At 41.6% G+C, this 21,616-nt stretch overlaps 1 pseudogene; it reads right to left on the minus strand.

Annotated features, from left to right (window-relative positions):
- Positions 1–6,934: 6,934 nt before the first annotated feature.
- On the minus strand, positions 6,935–7,233 carry LOC101351267 (prothymosin alpha-like; annotated as a pseudogene).
- Between the last annotated feature and the right edge of the window lie 14,383 nt (positions 7,234–21,616).

The following is a 21,616-nucleotide window of genomic DNA, read 5'->3' on the forward strand; positions in this document are numbered from 1 at the left end:
ACGGCCAATCAGTTGAAAGGGAGTTTCCTTGGGGGTGTGGCCTGCATCCAATATAGGTGGACTTTCTGGAGAAGCTGGTTTTTGCTCACACTAGAACCTGCAGCTGGCTCCTCCTCATCTGACCTCTGGTTCTTGGGACTTGAGCTAGCAGCTTGCCTGCCAATCTTGAGATTCGTTGATCATCACAGCCAGCTACAGTGGAAGTCCATGTTGCTGGGCCCATGCATAACCTCCATCCCTACCACCATGGCCACTTTGTTCATGAGCCCATTTAGCAATGATGGGAGTAGCTGGGGAAAGAGGATGGCTGGTTTCCACAGAATGGGTCATCCTATTCACTTAATTATTAAAGTCCTCCTCTGCTGAGATCACCCTTTGGTGAGCATTCACATGAGGCACAAATATCTTCACTTCTTTGGCCCATTCAGAGAGGTATATCCATATACCTCTTCCCCATAAATCCTCATCTCCAATTTTCCAATCATTTTCCTTCCAAGTCCCTGACCATCCAGCCAAACCGTTGGCCACAGCCCATGAATCAGTATACCATCACACATCTAGCCATTCCTCCTTCCAAGCAAAGTGAACAATCAGGTGCACTGCTCAAAGTTCTGCCCATTGGGAGGATTTCCCTTCACCAGTGTCTTTCAGGGGGTCCAAGAAAGGGACTGTAGTGCTGCCCCTGTCCACTTTCAAATGGTGTCTCATATCGTAAAGAACCATCTGTAAACCAGGAATGAGTTTTCTCTTCTTCAGTCAACTGATCATAAGGAACTCCCCATGAGGTCATAGGTGCAGACTGGGAGACGGAAGTAATGTGACAGGAGTAGAGATCATGGGCATTTGGGCCACTTCCTCATACAACTTACTTGTGCCTTCAGCTCCTGCTCGGGCCCAATCTTGTATATGTTACGTCCATTTAATGATGGAGTTCTGTTGTGCATGCACAACTTTATGACTCTGTGGGTCAGACAACACCTAGTTCATGATGGGCAGCTCAGGCTGCATGGTGACTTGATGGCCCATGGTTAAGCATTCAGTCTCTACTGAACACTTGGCCCAGTAGCAAGCCAAAAGCTATTTCTCAAAAGGAGAGTAGTTATCCACAGATGATGGCAGGGCTTTGCTCCAAAATCCTAAGGGTCTGTGCTGTGATTTACCAATAGGGGCCTACCAAAGACCCCAAATGTTATCTCTATCTGCCACTGACACTTCAAGCACCATTGCATCAGCCGAATCATATGGCCCAAGTGGCAGAGTGGCTTGCATGGCAGCCTGAACCTGTTGCAGAGCCTTCTCTTGTTCTGGGCTGCACTCAAAACTAGCAGTTTTTGGAGTCACTTGATAAATAGGCCAGAGTAGCACACCCAGATGAGGAATATGCTGCCTCCAAAATCCAAAGAGGACCACTAGGCGTTGTACTTCCTTTTTAGTTGTGTGAGGAGCCAGATGCGGTAACTTTTCCTTCCCTTTAGAAGGAATATCTCAATATAGCCTACACCACTGGACCCCTAGAAATTTCACTGACATGGAAGGGGTCTGAATTTTTGTGGGATTAATTTCCCACCCTCTAGCACACAAATGTTTTACCAATAAGTCCAGAGTCATTGACACTTCTTCCTTACTAGGTCCAATCAGCATAAAGTCATCAATGTAAGGGACTAGTGTGACATCTTGAGGAAGGGAAAGGTGATCAAGGTCCCTGCAGACTAAATTATGACCTAGGGCTGAAGAGTTGATATAGCTCTGAAGTAGGAAACTGAAGGTGTATTGCTGGCATGTCAGCTAAAAGCAAACTACTTCTGATGGTCCTCTGAAACACATATGGAGAAAAGGGCATTAGCCAGATCAGTAGCCACATACTAGGTACCAGGAGATGTACTAATTTGCTCAATCAGTGAGACTACATCTGGAACAGCAGCTACAATTTGATTCATGACTTGGTTAAGTTTTTGATAATCCACTGTCATTCTACAAGATCCATCTGTTTTTTGTACGGGCCAAATAGGCGTGTTGAATGAAGATGTGGTGGGAATCACCACCCCTGCATCCTTCAAGTCCTTGATGGTGGCAGTCATCTCTGCGATCCCTCCAGGAATGTGGTATTGCTTTTGGTTTACTATTTTCCTAGGTAGAGGCAGTTCTAATGGCTTCCACTTGGCTTTTCCTACCATAATACCCCTTACTCTATTTGTCAAGGATCCAGTGTGGGGATTCTGCCAGTTGCTGAGTATATCTATTCCAATTATGCATTCTGGAACTGGGGAAATCACTACAGGATTGGTTCAGGGACCCACTGGATGTACTGTGAGATGGACATGAGCTAAGACTCCATTAATAACCTGACCTCCATATGCCCCCCCTCTGACTGACGGACCACAGTGATGTTTTGGGTCTCCTGGAATTAGTGCCGATTCAGAGCCAGTATCCAGTAATCCCTGAAAAGTCTGATTATTTCCTTTTCCCCAATGAACAGTCACTCTCGTAAAAGGCCGTAGAACCCTTTGTGGAAGGCTGGGAGAAAGATTAACAGTAAAAAATTTTTGCAATGTATTGGAATCCTTCCTCAAGGGGACCTGGCCTCCCCTTCATTCAAGAGGTTGTGGGTCTTTAAACTCGCTCAAATCTGGGAATTGATTGAGGGACCATGACTCTCTATTCTAGCAATTCGAGTTAGACTGCTGTTCACTTGACCTAGAATTTATCTGTTTGTATAGATCAAGTAAATCTTTAGTAGATTTCCTATCTATTTCATTCCTAGGGACACCATGACTAAGTAGCCAACGCCATAAGTCCATACGAGTCAGACTATTCTGATTACTGCTTTGACTCCGATGTCCACCACTGTAACCACACCCACCTTGTCTTTGTCCACTGAGTGCCGCCACTTGGCCCCTACCACCACAGGCTCCAATCAGCCCAATCGTAGTTAGGTGTCTTAGTTCAGTTAGGGAAGTTCCCACTGTCAAATCTAACTTAAATAAAATAGCAATCACAGTAGTCTTCAAGGATGCTGGGGCTCCCTTCACAAATTTGTTCCTCACCATTGTAGTAAAAGGTATGTCCTCCGGGCTCTCCATGTGTGGGTCTGTGGGTCTAACCTGATAAATCCACTTTAGCATGCCAATTTCCTTAAGCTTTTGGATACCTTTTTCTACGGTATACCACAGCAGGTCTGGTACTTCAACTTGATTTAGTGTAGGCCACCTTGTAATCCATGCTTCAGCAACCCAGCCAAGTAAACTATTAGATCCTTTCCTAACTTCTCAAGCTGAAACATTGAATGAAGATTCTGTGCTTAGTGAGCCCATATCAATAAACTCAGACTGATCCATGCTTATGTTCCTTGCACCATTATCCCACAACCTTAATAACCATTCCCACACATATTCTCTAGGGTTTTGTATGTACATATTAGAAAAGTCAAATAGTTCTTTCAGAGTGTGGCATACCTCCTCCTAGTTTACACTTTGTACTTCAGCTTTTGGGGCTCTCTGGGACTTAAGTCTAGTTATAGGTCTAGAAGCCAAAATCAGTGGGGAATTGTTTTGTAAACATTCACCATTGTCTTGTAAAGCATATGCCTCTGGCAATGTCCCAGACAATGACTCAGACAAAGGTGCTTTAGATGCAGCTGGGTTAATCTCATTAGGTGGGAGTGGAGGGGCTGATGATTCTGTTGGCAGGAGTGATTAATGGAATTTATGGGCTCAGTGTCTCCAGCTTCCTGGTTATCTGCCCATATGTCCTCAACCCAGGTTTCAGGATCCCAATTCTTCCCAATCAATGCCCTCATTTTAACTTCAGATGTCATTTGAGGTTGGCAGTTGAGTTGGCGTTGTAATTCAGCCACTCTTACAAGACTCTGAGTTTGGTTTTTGGCAATATCAGCTCTATTACTACAAGAAATAAGGCTTTTTTTCCAAGGCACAAGTGGAAAATTTGAGGTCATTTATGCAGCCCTTGAGCTTTGACTCTGAAACCCTGAGTTCATCTCTTTCTTTCACCACTTTGTCTAGTGAAAGTAGGACCAACCAGCTAGCTTCCCTATACTTCTCATTACGATAAAATTGTAGAAAGTTATCATCCATGCGATCACCCAGAGCCTCACCTCTTACCAATACCTGGTCTCTTGGGGGTGATATTTTTCATATTTGAATTGCCACCTCACGCCATGGATTAGCAGTGCCCTCTTTACACTGAAAGCAGAATCATCAACATCTTTAAGACTAACTAGACCTGAAAACCAATTTAGAAAATTCATTATTACAATTGTGTTTCTCTAGAACCACTCTTGGTACTAAATGTCTTAGGCTTGTTCTCTAGAAAAGCAAAACCAGTAAAGCATATATACATATACAAATATATATAGAGAGAATTATATCAAGGAAATGGCTCATGTAGTTTTTAGAGGCTGTAATGTCCCAAGTCCGTGGAGCAGGAAAGAGGATTCTCCTGATTTACGTAGCCTCAGGGGCTGGTGAACCCAAGATCAGCCGACTGGAAAGCAGGGCTGTTACGACTTCTGCTGATTAAGGTAGCTACAGGGGCTGATGAACCCAAGATCAGCAGGCCAGAGAGCAGGGCTGTAGCAGGCTGTGAAGACTGGTGAATCTCAAGATTGGCAGACAAGCTGCTAGCTCAAGTTCCATGAACTGGAGGTCAGATGAACAGGAGCCAGCTGCAGAATCTAGAACAAGCAAAAGCCCCAGCAAGGCAAACAAGAAGAGGTAGGTGGCAGAGGGCAGAAAGATGAAGGCTGAGGGGGCAGTGAGCTGCCACAGGCCCTGCCTCCACCACTACCACTCAGCAGATCCCGTCGTGGGGGTGATCACGTATCAAATCTCAGTAGGGAAGTGGTCACAACATTATGCAACTGCCCAAATACTGAGAATCATGGCCCAGCCAAGTGGACACACAATCTTAACCATCACAGTTCGCAAGTCTACTTAGTCTTAAAGATGTTGATGATTCTGCTTCCAGTAGTAAAAATGGCACTGCTAATCCATGGCATGAGGTGGCAATAGAAATATGCAAAATACTAGCATCAATAGATCAGGTATTGGTGAGAGATGAGGCTCTGGGTGATTGCATGTTTGATACCTTTCTACAATTTGTCAAAATGAGAAATATCAGGAAGCTGGTTGATTGATCTTACTTTTGTTAGACGAAGTGGTGAAAAAAAGAGACGAGCTCAGGGACTCAGAGTCACAGCTCAAGCACCGCATAAATGATCTCAAAGTTTACACTTGTGCCTTGAAAGAAAGCCTTATTTCTTGTAGTAACAGAGCTCATACTCAGAGTCTTATTGTAAGAGTGGCTGAATTACAACTCCAACTCAAATGCTTACTTCAAATGATGTCTGAAATTAAAGTAAAGGCATTGATTGGGAAGGAATGGGATCCTGAAACCTGGGATGGGGACATAAGGGCAGATAACAGGAAGCTGGTGACACTGAGCCCCTAAATTACGTTGAATCACTCCTGCCAGCAGAACCAGCCCTCTCATACCCATCTGGAGAGATCTCTCCATCTTTTTCTGCTAAGCCACCCTCCCTAGTAAAAGCATTAGCCCCTCCACCTGTATCTGATGAGATTAACCCAACTGTGTCTGAAGAGCCTTTGTCTGCATCATCCCCTCGGGAGGCTTCTGAGTCACTGCCTGGGGCATCGCCTGAGGCAGATGTCTTACAAGATGTAGCTGAATGTTCTCAGAACACATCCCCACCACCTATATTTGCTTCTAGACCTATAACTAGACTTAAGTACCAACGAGCCCCAAAGGTAAAGTATACAAAGCATGACCCAGGAGGAGGTACACTACACTCCAAACGAACTGCTTGATTTTTCTAACACTTACAAGCAGAAAACCAGGGAATATGTGTAGGAATGGCTATTAAGGGTGTGGGATAGTGGTACAAGAAACATGAAGTTGGATCAGTGTGAGTTTATTGACATGGGCCCACTAAGCAAGATCCTTCATTCAATGTTTCAGCTCAAAAGGTTAAGAAAGGATCTAATAGTTTATTTGGTTGGTTCGCTGAAGCACAGATTACGTGGTGGCCCACACTAAATCAAGCTGAAGTGCCAGATCTGCCTTGGCATACTGTAGAAGAAGGTATCCAAAGGCTTAAGGAAATTGGCATGCTAGAGTGGATTTATCAGGTTAGACCCACAGACTCACACATGGACACACTTTTTTTTTTTTTGGTTAGAACAACTCAGCAAAATAAAATTCCAGTTTATTGTTGAACTACATTATTTCAGACATACATCAAACAGGAAAAAAAAAAAAAAAAAAACCAAAACCAGCAACTTCACAGGAAAAAAAAAAAAGAAACTTTTTATCTTTGACCTTTTTAACCATCTTGTACAAACCAATTACTTATAGTACAGCGAAGTACATACACAAAAAAAGTTACTGGAATGCTCAGAACAAGATTGTATTTTGTTGTTGTTGTTTTTGCTTTTTTTTTTATAACAAGGTCTTTTCTCCTTTGAGATTATAATGAACATGGTCTCACCACAAGTAAAGTCAGAAGACGGACGGAGAACTTTCTGAAGGCTGGTTTGGTCATCCAAGATCATTAAAAATGGCTGACCCCTAACAATATGTACAAAAATATAAAAAGTAAATAAAAATATAAACAAGTTTTCCTTTTTAAAGAACTTTTAAGAAAAAAAAGCAGGGCCATGGAAGTTTTGGGGTTTTTTCCTCCCCTGTTGCAAATTCGCATTGTGGTTTTGGTTGGGTAGTGGAGGATGCACGCGATCTGCATGTGGCGCTGCCCAAGGTGGGCGGGTGGGACTCTCTACTTGAAAGGTGACCACGTTTAGCGTCTGAGACAGGAAGTGGAGGGTGAATAGCATCAATAGATCAGGTATTGGTGACCTTTTTTTTTTTTTTTTTAGTTTAACTTTTCCTTTTTTTCTGTTTAGTCATCCTCATTGGTCTTCTGCTTCTTGGTGTCAACATTGTCCTCCTCATCATCTTCAGCTTCCTGTTTGCCCTAGCTGCCTCAGCCTCCTCATCTTCATCTCCATCCTCTTCCTTACTATCACCTTCTTCCTCTTCTTCTTCTACCTCATTGTCAGCCTCCAGTTCCCCATTTTCCTCATTAGCATTCCCATTAGCAGGTACATCCCTTCCATTCTCTGCCTCCTCCACAACCTCCTTCTCCTTTAAGTCCTTGATGGTGATCTCAGAGCTGGTGTCCACAGCAGTGTCTGACATGGTGGGGCACGCTGGTGATCTGATGCAGTGGATTACAAAGAAAGTGCGAGTCCGGGAACTCTGGCGCGAAAGCTGCTGGAGTCCCTGGCAGCAGAGGAGGCTCACAGTGGAGGTGGTTGCTGCGAGCATGGAGCCAAACAGGAACAATGCAATGGTGGCTTTTCAGAGCAGCCAGTGCAGAGGTCACACCTTTCACCAGAATGATGAGGAACAAATTTGTGAAGGGAGTCCCAGCATCCTTGAAGACTATTTTATCCTTGAAGATTGCTATTTTATGTAAGTCAGATGTGACAGTGGGAACTGCCCTAACTAAATTAAGACACCTAACTACAATGGGGCTGATTGGACCTCATGGTTGTAGGGACAAAGTGGTAGTACTCAGTCGACAAAAGACAAGGTGAGCATGGTTACTGTAATGGACATTGGAGTAAAAGCAGTAATCAGAATAGTCTGACTCATATGAATTTATGGCATTGGCTACTTAGTCATGGTGTTCCTAGGAGTAAAATAGATTGGAAATCTAAGTATTTATGTGATCTGTACAAGTGGAAGAATTCTAGGTCGAGCGAATGGCATTCTAACTGGAATCACCAGAACAGAGAGTCACGGCCCCTCAGTCAAACCACAGACTTGTGCCAGTTTACAGAGCCACAACCCCTTGAATGAAGGAGAGGCCAGGTCCCCTTGAGGAAGGACCCAACTACACTGCCAAAAATTTATACTGTTAATCTTTTTCCCAGTCTTTCCTGACGGGGTCTACAGCCTTTTACGAGAGTGACTGTTCACTGGGGAAAAGGAAATAATCAGACTTTTCAGGGATTACTGGACCCTGGCTCTGAACTGACACTAATTCCAGAAGACCCAAAATGTCACTGTGGCCCACCAGTCAGCGTAGGGGCATATGAAAGTCGGGTTATTAATGGAGTCTTAGCTCAGTTTTGGCTCACAGTGGGTCCAGTGGGTTCCTGGACTCATCCTGTAGTGATTTCCCCAGTTCCACAATGCATAATTGGAATAGATATACTCAGCAACTAGCAGAATCCTCATACTGGATCCCTGACAAGTAGAGTAAGGCCTATTATGATAGGAAAAGCCAAGGGGAAGCCTTTAGAACTGCCCCTACCTAGGAAAATAATAAACCAAAAGCAATACTGAGTTTCTGGAGGGATTGCATTGATGACCGCCACCATCAAGGACTTAAAGGATGCAGGGGTGGTGATTTCCACCACATCCCCATTCTGCTTGCCTATTTGACCTGTACAAAAAACAAATGAATCCTGGAGAATGACAGTGGATTATTGAAAACTTAACCAGGTCATGACTCCAATTGTAGCTGCTGTTCCAGATGTAGTTTCATCGCTTGAGTAAATTAATATATCTCTTGGTACCTGGTATGTAGCTAAAAGGCTAATGCCTTTTTCTCCATACCTGTTTTGAAGAACTACCAGAAGTGTTGGCCTTCAGTTGGCAAGGCCAGAAATATACCTTTATTGCCCTACCTCAGGGTTGTATCAACTCTCCAGCCCTATGTCATAATTTAGTCCTCAGGGAACTTGATCACCTTTCCCTTTCACGGTCGCCACACCGATCCATTACATTGATGACATTATGCTAATTGGACCTGGTAAGGAAGAAGTATAAACGACTGTGGACTTATTGGTAAGACATTTGTGTGCTATTGTTGTTGTTGTTAGGTGCTGTCAAGTTGATTCCAACTCATAGTGACTTTATGTACAACAGAATGAAACACTCCCATCCTCACAATCATTGCTATGTTTGACCCTTTGTTGCAGCCACTGTGTCAGTCCATCTCATTGAGGTCTTCCTCTTTTTCACTGACCCTCTACTTTACCAAACATGATGTCCTTCTCCACGGATTGATCCCTCCTGATAACATGTCCAAAGTATGTGAGACAAAGTCTCACCATCCTTGCTTCCAAGGACACTCTGGTTGTATTTCTTCTAATACAGACTTTTTCATTCTTCTGGCAGTCCATGGTATATTCAATATTCTTTATCGACACCATAAATTCAAAGGCATCAATTCTTCTTCGGTCTTCCTTATGCATTGTCCAGCTTTCACATGCATATGAGATGATTGAAAATATCATGGCTTGGGTCAGGCGCACTGTAGTCCTCAAAGTGATATCTTTGCTTTTTAACACTTTAAAGAGATCTTTTGCAGCAGATTTGCTCAATACAATACATCATCTGATTTCCTGACTGCTGCTTTCATGGGTGTTGATTGTGGAACCAAGTAAAATGAAATCCTTGACAATGTCAATCTTTTCTCCATTTGTCATGATATTGCTTATTGGTCCAGTTGTGAGGATTTTTGTTTTCTTTATTTTGAGGTGTAATCCATACGAAAGCCTATAGTCTTCGATCTTCATCAGGAAGTGCTTCAAGTCCTCTTCACTTTCAGCAAGCAAGGTTGTGTCATCTGCATATTGCAAGCTGTTAATGAGTCTTCCACCAATTCTGATGCCACATTCTTCTTCATATAGTCCAGTTTCTCAGATTATTTGCTCAGCATACAGCCTGAATAAATATGGTGAAAGGATGCAACCTTGACGCACACCTTTCTTGATTTTAAACCATGCAGTCTGCCAGTTTGTCATGCTATGGTGGCTTGCATGTGGCTTGTGATACTGGAAGCTTTCCCAGTGGTGTTTTAAATACCAACAGGGTCACCCTTGGTGGACAGGTTTCAGCAAAGCTTCCGGACTAAGACTAGGAAGAAGGACCTGGCAGTCTATTTCTGAAAAAATTGGCCAGTGAAAACCTTATGAATAGCGGCAGGATATTTGTGTACTAAACCAAAAAAAAACAAATGTGTTGCCATTGAGTCAGATCTGACTCATAGCCATCCTACAGGGAAGAGTAGAACTACCCCACAGGGTTTTCAAGGAGCGGCTGGTGGGTTCAAACTGCCAATCTTTTTGTTAGCAGCCAAATGCTTAACCACTGCACAACCAGGGATACTATTTGCATGCTAGAGGGTAAGAAACTAATGTGACAAAAATTCAGGTGCCTTCCACTTCAGTGAAATTTCTAGGGGTACAGTCACATGGGACATATTGAGATATTTCTTTTAAAGTGAAGGATAAGTTATTGCATCTGGCCCCTCCCACAACTAAAAAGGTGGCACAGTACCTGTTGGGCCTCTGTGGACTTTGTGGAGACAACATATCCCTCATTTGAGTGTGCTGCTCTGGCCTATTTATCAAATGACCTGAAAGGCTGCTAATTTTTAGTGGGGCCCAGAGCAAGAGAAAGCTCTGCAACAGGTTCAGCCTGCAGTGCATGCTGCTTTGCCACTTGGGCCATAGGAGCCAGCTGAACCAATGGTGCTTGAAGTGTCAGTGGCAGAGAGAGGTGCTGTTTGGAGACATTAGCAGGCCCCTATTGGTGAATCACAGTGCAAACGCTTAAGATTTTGGAGGAAAGCCTTGCCATCTTTTGCAAATAACTACTCTACTTTTGAGTAACAGCTTTTGGCTTGTTACTGGGCCTTAGTAAAGACTGAATGCTTAACCATAGGCAACCAAGTCACCATGGAGCCTGAGCTGCCTATCATGAACTGGGTGTTATCTGACCACCAAGTCATAAAGTCATAAGTGCGTAGCAGAGGTCCATCATTGAATGCAAGTGATATACACAAGATCGGGCCCAAGCAGGACCTGACGGTACAAGTTGTTTGAGGAATTGGCCCAGATGCCCATGGTCTCTACTCCTGTCACGTTACCTTCCATCTCCCAGTCTGCACCTATGGCCTCATGGGGACTTCCTTATGATCAGTTGACTGAGGAAGAGAAAACTCAAGCCAGTTTACAGATGGTTCTGTGCAATATGCAGGCACCACTCCAAAGTGGACAGCGGCAGCACTACAGCCCCTTTCTGGGACCACCCTGAGGGACAGTGGTGAAGGGAAACTCTCCAAATAGGCAGAACTTCCAGCAAGGCACATGGTTGTTCTCTTTGCTTGGAAGGAGAAATGGCTAGATGTGTGATTATCTACGGATTCATGGGCTGGAGCCAATGGTTTGGCTGGATGGTCAGGTATTAGAAGGAACATGATTGGAAAATGGGTGACAAGGAGGTATCAGGAAGAGGTATGTAGATAGACCTCTCTGAATGGGCCAAAAAGGTGAAGATATTTGTGTCTCATGTGAATGCTCACCAAAGGGTGACCTTGGCAGAGGAGGATTTTAATAACCAAGTGGATAGGATGACCCATTCTGTGGAAATCAGTCATCCTCTTTCCCCAGCCATTCCGGTCAGTGCCCAATCAGCTCACAAACAAAGTGACCATGGTGGCAGGAATGGAGGTTACATGTGGGCTCAACAACATGGACTTCCACTTACCAAGGCCAACTTGGCTACAGCCATTGCTGAGTGCCCAATCTGCCAACAGCAGAGATCAACACTGAGTCCCTGATGTGGCACCATTCCTTGAGGCGATCAGCTAGAAAACTCGTGGCAGGTTGATTACATTGGACTGCTTCCATCATGGAAAGGGCAGCATTTTGTTCTTACTGGAATAGACACTTAGTCTGGATATGGGTTTACTTTCCCTGCACGCAGTGGTTCTGCCAAAACTGACATCCATGGACTTACTGAATGACTTATCCACAGTCATGGTATCCCACACAGATCGGATCAAGGAACTCACTTCCCAGCAAATGAAATGTGACAACGGGCCCATGCTCATGGAATTCACTGATCTTACCATGTTCCTCATTATCCTGAAGCAGCTGACTTGATATAAAGATGCAATGGGCTTCTAAAGACACAATTACAGCACCAGCTAGGTGGCAATACCTTGCAGGTTTGGGGCAATGTTTTCCAGGAGGCTGCTTATGCTCTAAACCAGCACGGTGCTGTTTCCCCCATAGCCCAGATTCATGGGTCTAGGAATCAAGGGGTGGAAATAAGAGTGGCACCACTCACTATTACTCCTAGTGAGACACTTGCAAAATTTTTGCTTCCTGTCCCCTTGACCCTATGCTCTGTGGGTCTAGAGGTCTTAGTTCCAAATGGAGGAATGTCCCTTCCAGGAGATACAATACTAATTCCATTGAACTGGAAGTTAAGAATGACACCCAGCCAGTTTGGGCTCCTCATGCTTCTGGCTCAACAGGCAAAGAAGGGAGTTACTATGTTGGCTGTTGTGATTGACCCTGATTACCAAGAGGAAATTGGATTGACATTACATAATGGAGGTAAAGAAGAGTATGTCTGGAATACAGGAAATCTCTTAGGACATCTCTTAGTACTAGCATGCCCTGTGATTAAAGTCAATGGAAAACTACAGCAACTCAATTCCAACATGACTACTAATGGCCCAGACCCTTCAGGAATGAAGGTTTTGGTCACCCCACCAGGCAAAAAGGCATGACCGGTTGAGGTGCTTGTTGAGGACAAAGGATATATGGAATGAGTGGTGCAAGAAGGTAGTATTGAATACCAGCTACGATCACATGACCAGTTGCAGAAATGAAGACTCTAATTGTTACGAGTATTTCTTCCTTGCATGTGTGCATCAAATATTTTTGCTTTCTACGTTTATAAAATATAAGATGTAAACAGGGCTAGTGCATTTTTGGTGCACGTGTGTTAGTTGTATCATGTTGGACACAAGTATGACTTTATAACTGTCTTTATTTAGAGATGTGTATGAGTGCCACATTGATGAGGAGTGGACTATGATGGTTAAAGTTGTGTGTCAACTTGGCTGGGCCATGGTTTGGCAGTTATGATGTGGTTCAGCATATACGTAATGATGTAATCACCTCCATAATGAGATCTGATATAATAACCTCCATGATGAGATTTGTTATGAGCAGCCAATCAGCTGAAAGGGAGTTTCCTTGGGGTGTGGCCTGCATCCAATATAGGTAGACTTTCTGGAGAAGCTAGCTGGCTTTTGCTCTCTCTGGATCCTGTGGCTGGCTCCTGTTTATCTGACCTCTGGTTCTCGGGACTTGAGCTAGCAGCTTACCTGCTGATCTTGGGATTCATCAGCCTCCGCAGCCTGTGAGCCAGAGGCCTGCTGTCTGACCTGCCTATCTTGGGTTCACCAGCCCCTGTAGCTACATGAGTCAGGAGAATCCTCCAGCCTGACCCACGGACTTGGGACTTTCTAGCCTCTACAACTGCACCAGCCATTTCCTGGATATAAATCTCTCTCTATATATATATTTATATGCTTCACTAATTTTGCTTCTGTAGAGAATCCAGCCTAACACACCACTGTTGAAAGTTTGGTGTACATTTCTAGATTTTTACAAATCCATTTAACACATATTCATAGTTATTTAAAAACCATAAATGGGATCATACTTTACATATTATTATGCAGTTGGCTTATTTTGTTTAACAACATGTTTTGGAGATCTTTCCATGACAGTATTTTCTTTTTTTTTATTGTACTTCAGGTGAAGCTTACAGAAAAAATAGTTTCTCATGAAACAGAAGTACACATGTAGTTTTATAACATTGGTTAACAACCCTACAACATATAAACCCTCTAACTTCTCAACCTTTTTTTTTTTTTTTTTGGTGAAGATACACCATTTCAAAAATTTCTACATGCATAGTTCAGTGACATTGACTACACTCTTTGAATTGTGCTGTTATTCTCACTCAAGATGAAGGCTTACAGAACAAAATAGTTTCTCATTTAACAGTTACTACACATGTTGCCATATGACAATGGTTAACAATCTCACAACACATCAACAATATCCTTACTAACCTTGGGTTCCCTATCACCAGCTTCCCTGTCCCCCTCTGCTTTCTGGCCCTTGTCACTGGACTCCTGTAACTCTTTAGTCTCATTTGGTTTTACGGGGCTGTCCACTCCCAGGCTGAACAGTGAACCTCGGAGGTAACTTCACCACTGAGCTAAAAGGGTGTCCGGGGGCCATACTTTCGGGGTTTCTCCAATCTCCTTTAGGCCAGTGAATCTGGTCTTTTTTTTGTGAGTTAGAATTGTGCTCTACATCCTTCTCCAGCTCTGTCCAGAACCCTCTGTTGTGATCCTGGTCAGAGCAGTCAGTGGTGGTAGCCGGGCACCATCTAGCTGTACTGGACTCAGTCTGGTGGAGACAGTATTTTCTTTTAAGGAATATTTTCTTTTAAGGAATACATAGTATTCCTTAGTATAAACCCATGCTTCAAACGTTTCCAGTTTTTCATGATTATACACAATGCCACAATGAACAATATTCTTGGATGATATTTTTGACAGCATGTATGAATATTTCTGCAGGATAAATTCCTAGAAGTAGAATTGCTAGCCCAAAGGCTTCTCTTAAATTGTCTTTAAAAAAGCAATTTACATGTCCTCCCAAAGTATATTAGGTATATTTCCTGAAACCCTTGCCAACTTTGGGCATTTTTAATTTTTGCCAATTTGCTTATAATGGACTCTGTTAATGTTGCCTATGCAACATAAATTTCCCTTTATTCTAGTAAGAGAGCCCTGGTTTTGCTTTGGCAAAATAATTCAATCTCCACTCTCAGTCCATGTGGTTAGGTAGGCCGACTTCATCTCTGATTTCAGGAGAGAGCATTCCAAGCTGGGCCAATCAAGTGTTGTTTCCTCTGGAGTTTAAATCTTGAGCAGAGTGACACTAAGACTGAAAGCAGAAGATGCTTATTCATCTTGGTGGCACTGCCCAGATGAGACCAACTACCTACACCCCTGAATCTGCCCTATTCCTGCAGTTTCTGAAGTCCTTCAACTTTCCCTTCCCTTCTGTCAGCTACCTGTGTTCTTTTGAAAATTTCACTTTTTTGCTTAAAGTAGTGTGGAGAATGAGTTGATCTACAGCTTGAACTGGAAAAGCTCTATCTCATTCTCTGTGGGGATGCCCAGATGTCTGGGTTTTATTCTTGGCCAAGATAAGGGAAGTGGGGTTTATGATGGTCACTACAGATTAGTAAGTGCAAGTAAGCCTATGCTTAACTTGCTTACTGGGTAATCTGTCCCTGAATATTGTCACAACTTTTGATTTATTGATCAAGTCTTTGCCTTCTGTTTGTTTTGTAACATATTAATTTCTTCCTTCTATTTTATTTAGATTGACTGTACTATTCATTTCATTTATTTCTAAAACTTCTTATTTTTAAAGCATATTTACAAAGGCTATAATCTTTCCTCTTAGTGTTACTTTGGCCATATCCATTAGATTTTGATATGTATTCCTCTCATTGTTTGTGTCTAAATAATCTGTAACTTTAGTTTTACTTTCTTCTTAACCCAAGGCTTATTTAGAAGGGTAAGTTTGTTTGTTTGTTTAATTTCCAAGGAGAATGAACACCATTTTTTGGGTTATTTTCTACTTGTATTGCACAGTGGTCAATATATGTGCTCTGTATGATTTTTCTGTATGTGAATGCCAAGTGTATGTGTGAAGACAGTGCCTTTCTTGTTTTTAAATAAAACTTTATTTTCTATCAAAGTAATACGTAAACATAATTTGAAAAATCAAATAGAAGACAAGGCACATAACAAGAAATAGTTGTTAGCTGTTTCTTGATCCTTTCCTTATGTCCCCACAGTTCTACTCCCCAGGGGCAAAATTTTTCAACTCTTTTAAGTATTTCTTCTGTTAATTTACCTCTTTGTTTCCAAACAATATAAAATGCTTCTTGTTATGGATTGAACTGTAACCCCATCCCAACCCTGGCCAAAGATATGTTGAAGTTGTAACCCCTGGTACCTGCAGATGTGAACTTATTTGGAAATAAGATCATTTCAGATGTAATCAGTTAAATTAACATGAGGTCATACTGGAGTAGGGAGAGGGCCTAAGCCAATATGACTCCTGTCCTTATAAAAAGAAGAAAAGAGGCAGACAGACACACAGGGAAGACAGCCATGTGAAGACAGAAGGAGACTGGAGTGATGTATCTATGAGCCAAGAAAAGCCATGGATTGCAGGAATCACCAGAAGCTAAGAAAAGGCAAGCGAGAATCTTCCTCTAGAGCTTTCATAGAGAGTATGGCCCTGCTGACACCTTGATTTCAAACTTCAACAGAGAAATTGGGAGATTTATTTCAATTAATTAACAAATCCATGGAGGAGTTGAGAGCTGAAGGCTAAGCCCTGTGCTGACAGGCCCAAATAAAGTAGCAAAGAGAGAGAAAATAGACCTTCATCTTGAATCCTAGCAGGAGTCTGCCTGCCTCTGTGATCCACCTCTCATCAGCTCAGAATAACTCTATTTAGGAGACTGTTATGGATTGAACTGTGTCCCCCAAAAATATGTGTTGTAAATCCTAGCCTCTATGTCTGTGGTTATAATCCTATTTGGGAATGAGTTGTCTTTGGTATGTTAATGAGGCAATATTAGCATAGGGTGTGCCTTGAGTCAATCTCTTCTGAGATGTAAAAGAGATTAAACAAGCAAGTGAGAGAAGCAGAGATAAGGGAAGATAGGTGCCATATCACATGAAGATAGCCCAGGAGCAGAAGCTCAAAGAGAGAAGGACCTTCCTCCAGAGCCCACAGAGACAGAAAGTCTTCCCCTGGAGCCAGCACCCTGAATTCGAACTTCTAGCCTCCTAAACTGTGAGAAAATAAATTTCTGTTTGTTAATGCCACCCATTTGTGATATTTCTGTAATAGTAGTGCTAGATAACTAAGACAGAGATGTTTTGTTGACTAAATCTGCAAAATGAGTAAGAAAAAATAACTTTGTTTTTGTATTGTCTGTGGCCCAAGAATCTCAAGCAGTTTCTGTTTCCCATGGAGGAAGGACCCAGGGCACTGTATTCTATGAAATATCCTTAATTCTTTTATTTGCTGCCAGTAGTCAAGTTGAAGGAATAGCTCAGGGCACTGTCTTCCAGAAATATGTAAGCTTTCTTTCTTTATAAAAATGAGGCCCATGTTATAGCTTGGTGAGTTTCCCATACTCTTAGTGACATGGGAGTAAAGGGTTGTTTTTTTTCTGGAGCTGGGGGCTGCTCTCTGGAAGATAATCAATAGGGTGAGAGGTCTAGTGCATGGGAGAGCTCAGAGCATCTTTGTGCATACTTTTTGAATGTGTTCTAAAATTTTAACCACAAGTGGAAAAGGTACCTAGAAAGGGGAATGTCAATTCATGTCTGGCTTATCTGGAAACATCCAGCTTCTACCTGAGTAGCCTGAAACTGGTCCTGAATATGCATTCTTTCTTTCTCTTTCCTGCTCTCTGCTTCCTTCTTTCTTTCCTTCTTATCTTCCTTCTCTCCTCCCTCTCTCCCTCCTCCATCCTTGCTTCCCTTCCTCCCTCCTCTTGGAAGAAACACACAAATAAGCCAAGTCAGGATGTCAGGAATAACTTTGTGTATTGCATTATATTTTCAAATCTTAGGAACAAGAGAGGCAACATCACTACAAATCCTACAGGTTTGTACTGTGCAACACAGTAGCCAGTAGCCATAAAAGTCATAGTGCTCCTATAGACATTAGAAGGATAGTAAACTAATATTATGAAAAACTTTTTGCCAGTGAACTTGCCAATTTAGTTAAAACGGACAAATTCCTTGACAGATACAAACTATCCAGGCTCATTCAAGTAGAATTAGATAACCTCAATAGCCTTATATCTGCTAAAGAAATTGAATTTATTATTAAAACCTTCCCACAAAGAAAACTCCAGGCCCAGATTGCTTCACTGATAAATTCTAACAAACATTTAAAGATGAAATAATACTGATTCTACACAAACTTCCATAAAATAGGAGAGGAAAGAATGCTTTACAGCTAGGCAAAAAACATAAGAATCTAAAGACCAATATTCCCCATGAACATAGACGTAAAAAATTTTAACAAAATTTCAGCAAATCACACTCAAAGTATATAAAAAGGATAATACATTATGACCAAGTGGGGTTTATTCCAGGAATGCAAGGTTGGTTTTATATTAGAAAACCAATCAATGTAAGCCACCATATTAACAAATTAAAAAAGAAAAAAAAAAAGTTCATCAGTCTTAGTTATCTAGTGCTGCTATAACAGAAATACCACAAGTGGATGGCTTTAACAAACAGAAATTTATTCTTTCATAGTCTAGGAGGTAGAAGTCCAGATTCAGGGTGCAAGCTTCAGGGGAAGGCTTTCTCTCTCTGTCAGTAATGGAGATACATACTTGTCATCAATCTTCCCCTGGTCTAGGAGCTTCTCAGCACAGGGACCCCAGGTCCAATGGACACGCTCCGCTCCCAGTACTTCTTTCTTGGTGGTATGAGGTCCCTAACTCTCTGCTCTGCTCACTTCTCTCTCCTTTTATCTCTTGTAAGATAAAAGGTGATGCAGGCCACACGCCAGGGAAACTCTACTTATGTTGGATCTGGGCTGTGACCTGAGTAAGGGTGTTGCATCCCACCCTAATCCTCTTTAACATAACCTAATTTTGCCTCATTAACCACAGGCAGAGATTAGGATTTACAACACATAGGAAAATTATACAGATCATAAAATGGAGGACAAACCACATAATACTGGGAATCATGGCCTAGCCAAGTTGGCCTACATTTCTGGGGGGGAGGGGACACAATTCAATTCATAACATCATAGATGTAGAAAAAGCATTTAACAAAATTAAACATCCATTTATGAGAAAAACTCTCAGCAAACTAAGAATAGAAGGAAATTCTCATACCTTGATAAAGGGCATATACAAAAAAACCTACAGCTAACATCATACTTAACAGTGAAAGACTGTATTCTTCCCCTCTAAGACCAGAAACGAGGCAAGGATGTCTGCTCTTGTCACTTTTATTCCATCATATAGGCAGTTCTAGCCAGTGCAAGAAGGCAAGAAAAGTAAATAAAAGGCATATAGATTAGAAAAGAAAAAATAAAACTCTCCCTATTCACAAATGACATGGTCTATGTAAAAAATCCAAAGGAATCTACAAAAAAACTCCTATAACTAATAAGTGAGCTCAGTGAGTTTACAAAGTCAATTAAAAAAAAAATCAATTGTATTTCTATATACTAACAATGAACAATCAGAAATTGGGTATTTAAAAAATGCCATTTATAATTGCATCAAAAATATGAAATACTTAGGGATAAATTTAACAAAAGATGTGCAAGACCTCTATACTGAAAACTACAAAACATTGCTGAGCAAAATTAAAGATGACCTAAATAAATGGAGAGATATGCTGTGTTTATGGATTGGAAGACCTGGTAATGTTAAGATGTCAATTCTCCCCAAATTGATCTATAGAATCGATGTAATCATAATCAAAGTCCCAACAGGACTTTTTTTTTTGTAGAAATCTACAAGCCGATTCTAAAATTTGTATGTATATGAAAATGCAAAAATTTACATGAAATAGCTGTTGAAATTTTAAAAAGAATAACAAAGTTGAAGAGAGTCCAGAAATAGATTCATTTATATATAGTTAAGGGGCCCTGGTGAAGCAGCGGTTAAGAGCTTGGCTGCTAACCAAAACGTCAGCAGTTCAAATCCACCAGCTGCTCCTTGGAAATCCTATGGGGCAGTTCTGCTCTGTCCTATAGGGTCACTATGAGTCAGAACTGACTTGATGGTAATGGGTTTAGTTTGTTTGTTTATACATGGGTATTTGATGTTTTACAAAGATGCCAAGGCTAATTCCATAGGGAAAGTCCTTTTCAAAAAATAGTACTGAAACGATTGGTAGCCATATTTTACATATTAAACCTCATATTTTACAATTAAACCTCAATTCTTAACTTAGACCATATACAAACACTCCCTCGAAATGGACTACATATCTAAATGTAAGAGCTAACCCTACAAAACTTCTAGAAGAAAACAACAGAAAATCTTAGTGACCTTAAGTTTGGCAGAGATTTCTTAATAGGACATGAGCTATAAAAGAAAAAATTGATTAATTGGACTTCAGAAAAATTAAAAATGTTTCCTTTTTAAAAGACAATGATAAGAAAGTGAAAAGGCAAGTGACAGTTTGGGAGAAAACTCGAGGATAAGTCAAAAATATTGCTACAAAATCATAGAAACCTTTATTAAACAAAAATATCAAAATGTGAAGCTATTGTTTTCTGACATATCTTCCGCCTAGGTCTATACACTTCTGAGAGTGGTGTTTCCATATCTCTAGCCCTTTCCCAAGGAGCCCTGGTGGCACAGTGGTTACGAGTTTTGCTGCTAACCAAAAGGTCAGCAGTTCGAATAGACAAGCTGTTGTTTGGAAATCCTATGGGACAGTCCTACTCTGTCTTGGAGGGTTACTGTGAGTTGGAATTGACTTAAAGGCAATGAATTCTGTGTTTTTGATTTACACCACATCAAAATGGCAGTTTTGGCATCCTCGAGGGATTCAATTAGTGTTCCATTTAAATGTTCTTTGAGTTTTTGGAACAAAAAAGAGTCCGAAAGGGTAAGATCAGGGCTGTAGCGTGGGTGGGTTAAGGTTTCACAACTAAACTCTCATAGGACAGCCCTTGCTACCCTTAAAGAATGAGCAGGAGCATTGACGTGATGGCAAAAATTTCCTTGGCGCAATTTTCCTGACCTTTTTTTCATCATCATCATAATAATAATAAGCCCTGGTGATCGTCCTGAGTCCTTTGAGAAAATCTATCAACATTATCTTCTTTGGAATCCAAAAAAATAGTTGCCAACCCTTCTGAGTGTTCTTCCCTCTGTTGGCTCATATCTGAGGTCGTCTCAACCTTCCTTAAAATGCTTGATCCATCTAAAAACTGTTGCTTTATGTGGAGCAGCATTCCCATAAACTTGTTGCAAAGCTTCAATGATCTGGGAAGATGTCCACTTTAATTTTGTTAAAAAATTGATGTTATCCCTGATCTCAGAATTGTTTTTTTCCATGGCACAAAAAAATATCCTTTTTTTTTGAAGACACTCTAATGAGACTAAGAAAGGTGTATTACTGAAAGAACTTGTCTGTAGCCATCCACTGATTGAAGAGACGTGTTTAAACACGTTTTGTTTGGAGTAAACCCATGCGTGTATGAACTGGAACCCTAGTAGAAATACTTTTTGACTTACCCTCTGTCTTAGTCATCTAGTGCTGCTATAATAGAAATCCCACAAGTCGATGGGTTTAACCAAGAGAAATTTATTTTCTCACAGTCTAGTAGGCTAAAAGTGCAGATTCAGGGCATCCTTGTCCTCAATCTTCCCCCGGACTAAGAGCTACTCTGCACAAGAACCCCAGGTCCAAAGGACACGCTCTGATCCCAGCACTGTTTTCTTGGTGGTATGAAGTCCCCCCATTCTGCTCACTTCTCTTTCCTTTTTATCTCTTGAGAGATAAAAGGTGGTGCAGGCCACACCCCAGAGAAACTCTCTTTACATAGGATCAGGAATGTGACCTAGGTAAGGGTGTTACAATCCTACCCTA

This window comes from Trichechus manatus, unplaced genomic scaffold (genome assembly GCF_000243295.1).
Source record: "Trichechus manatus latirostris isolate Lorelei unplaced genomic scaffold, TriManLat1.0 scaffold00145, whole genome shotgun sequence".
NCBI lineage: Eukaryota > Metazoa > Chordata > Mammalia > Sirenia > Trichechidae > Trichechus > Trichechus manatus.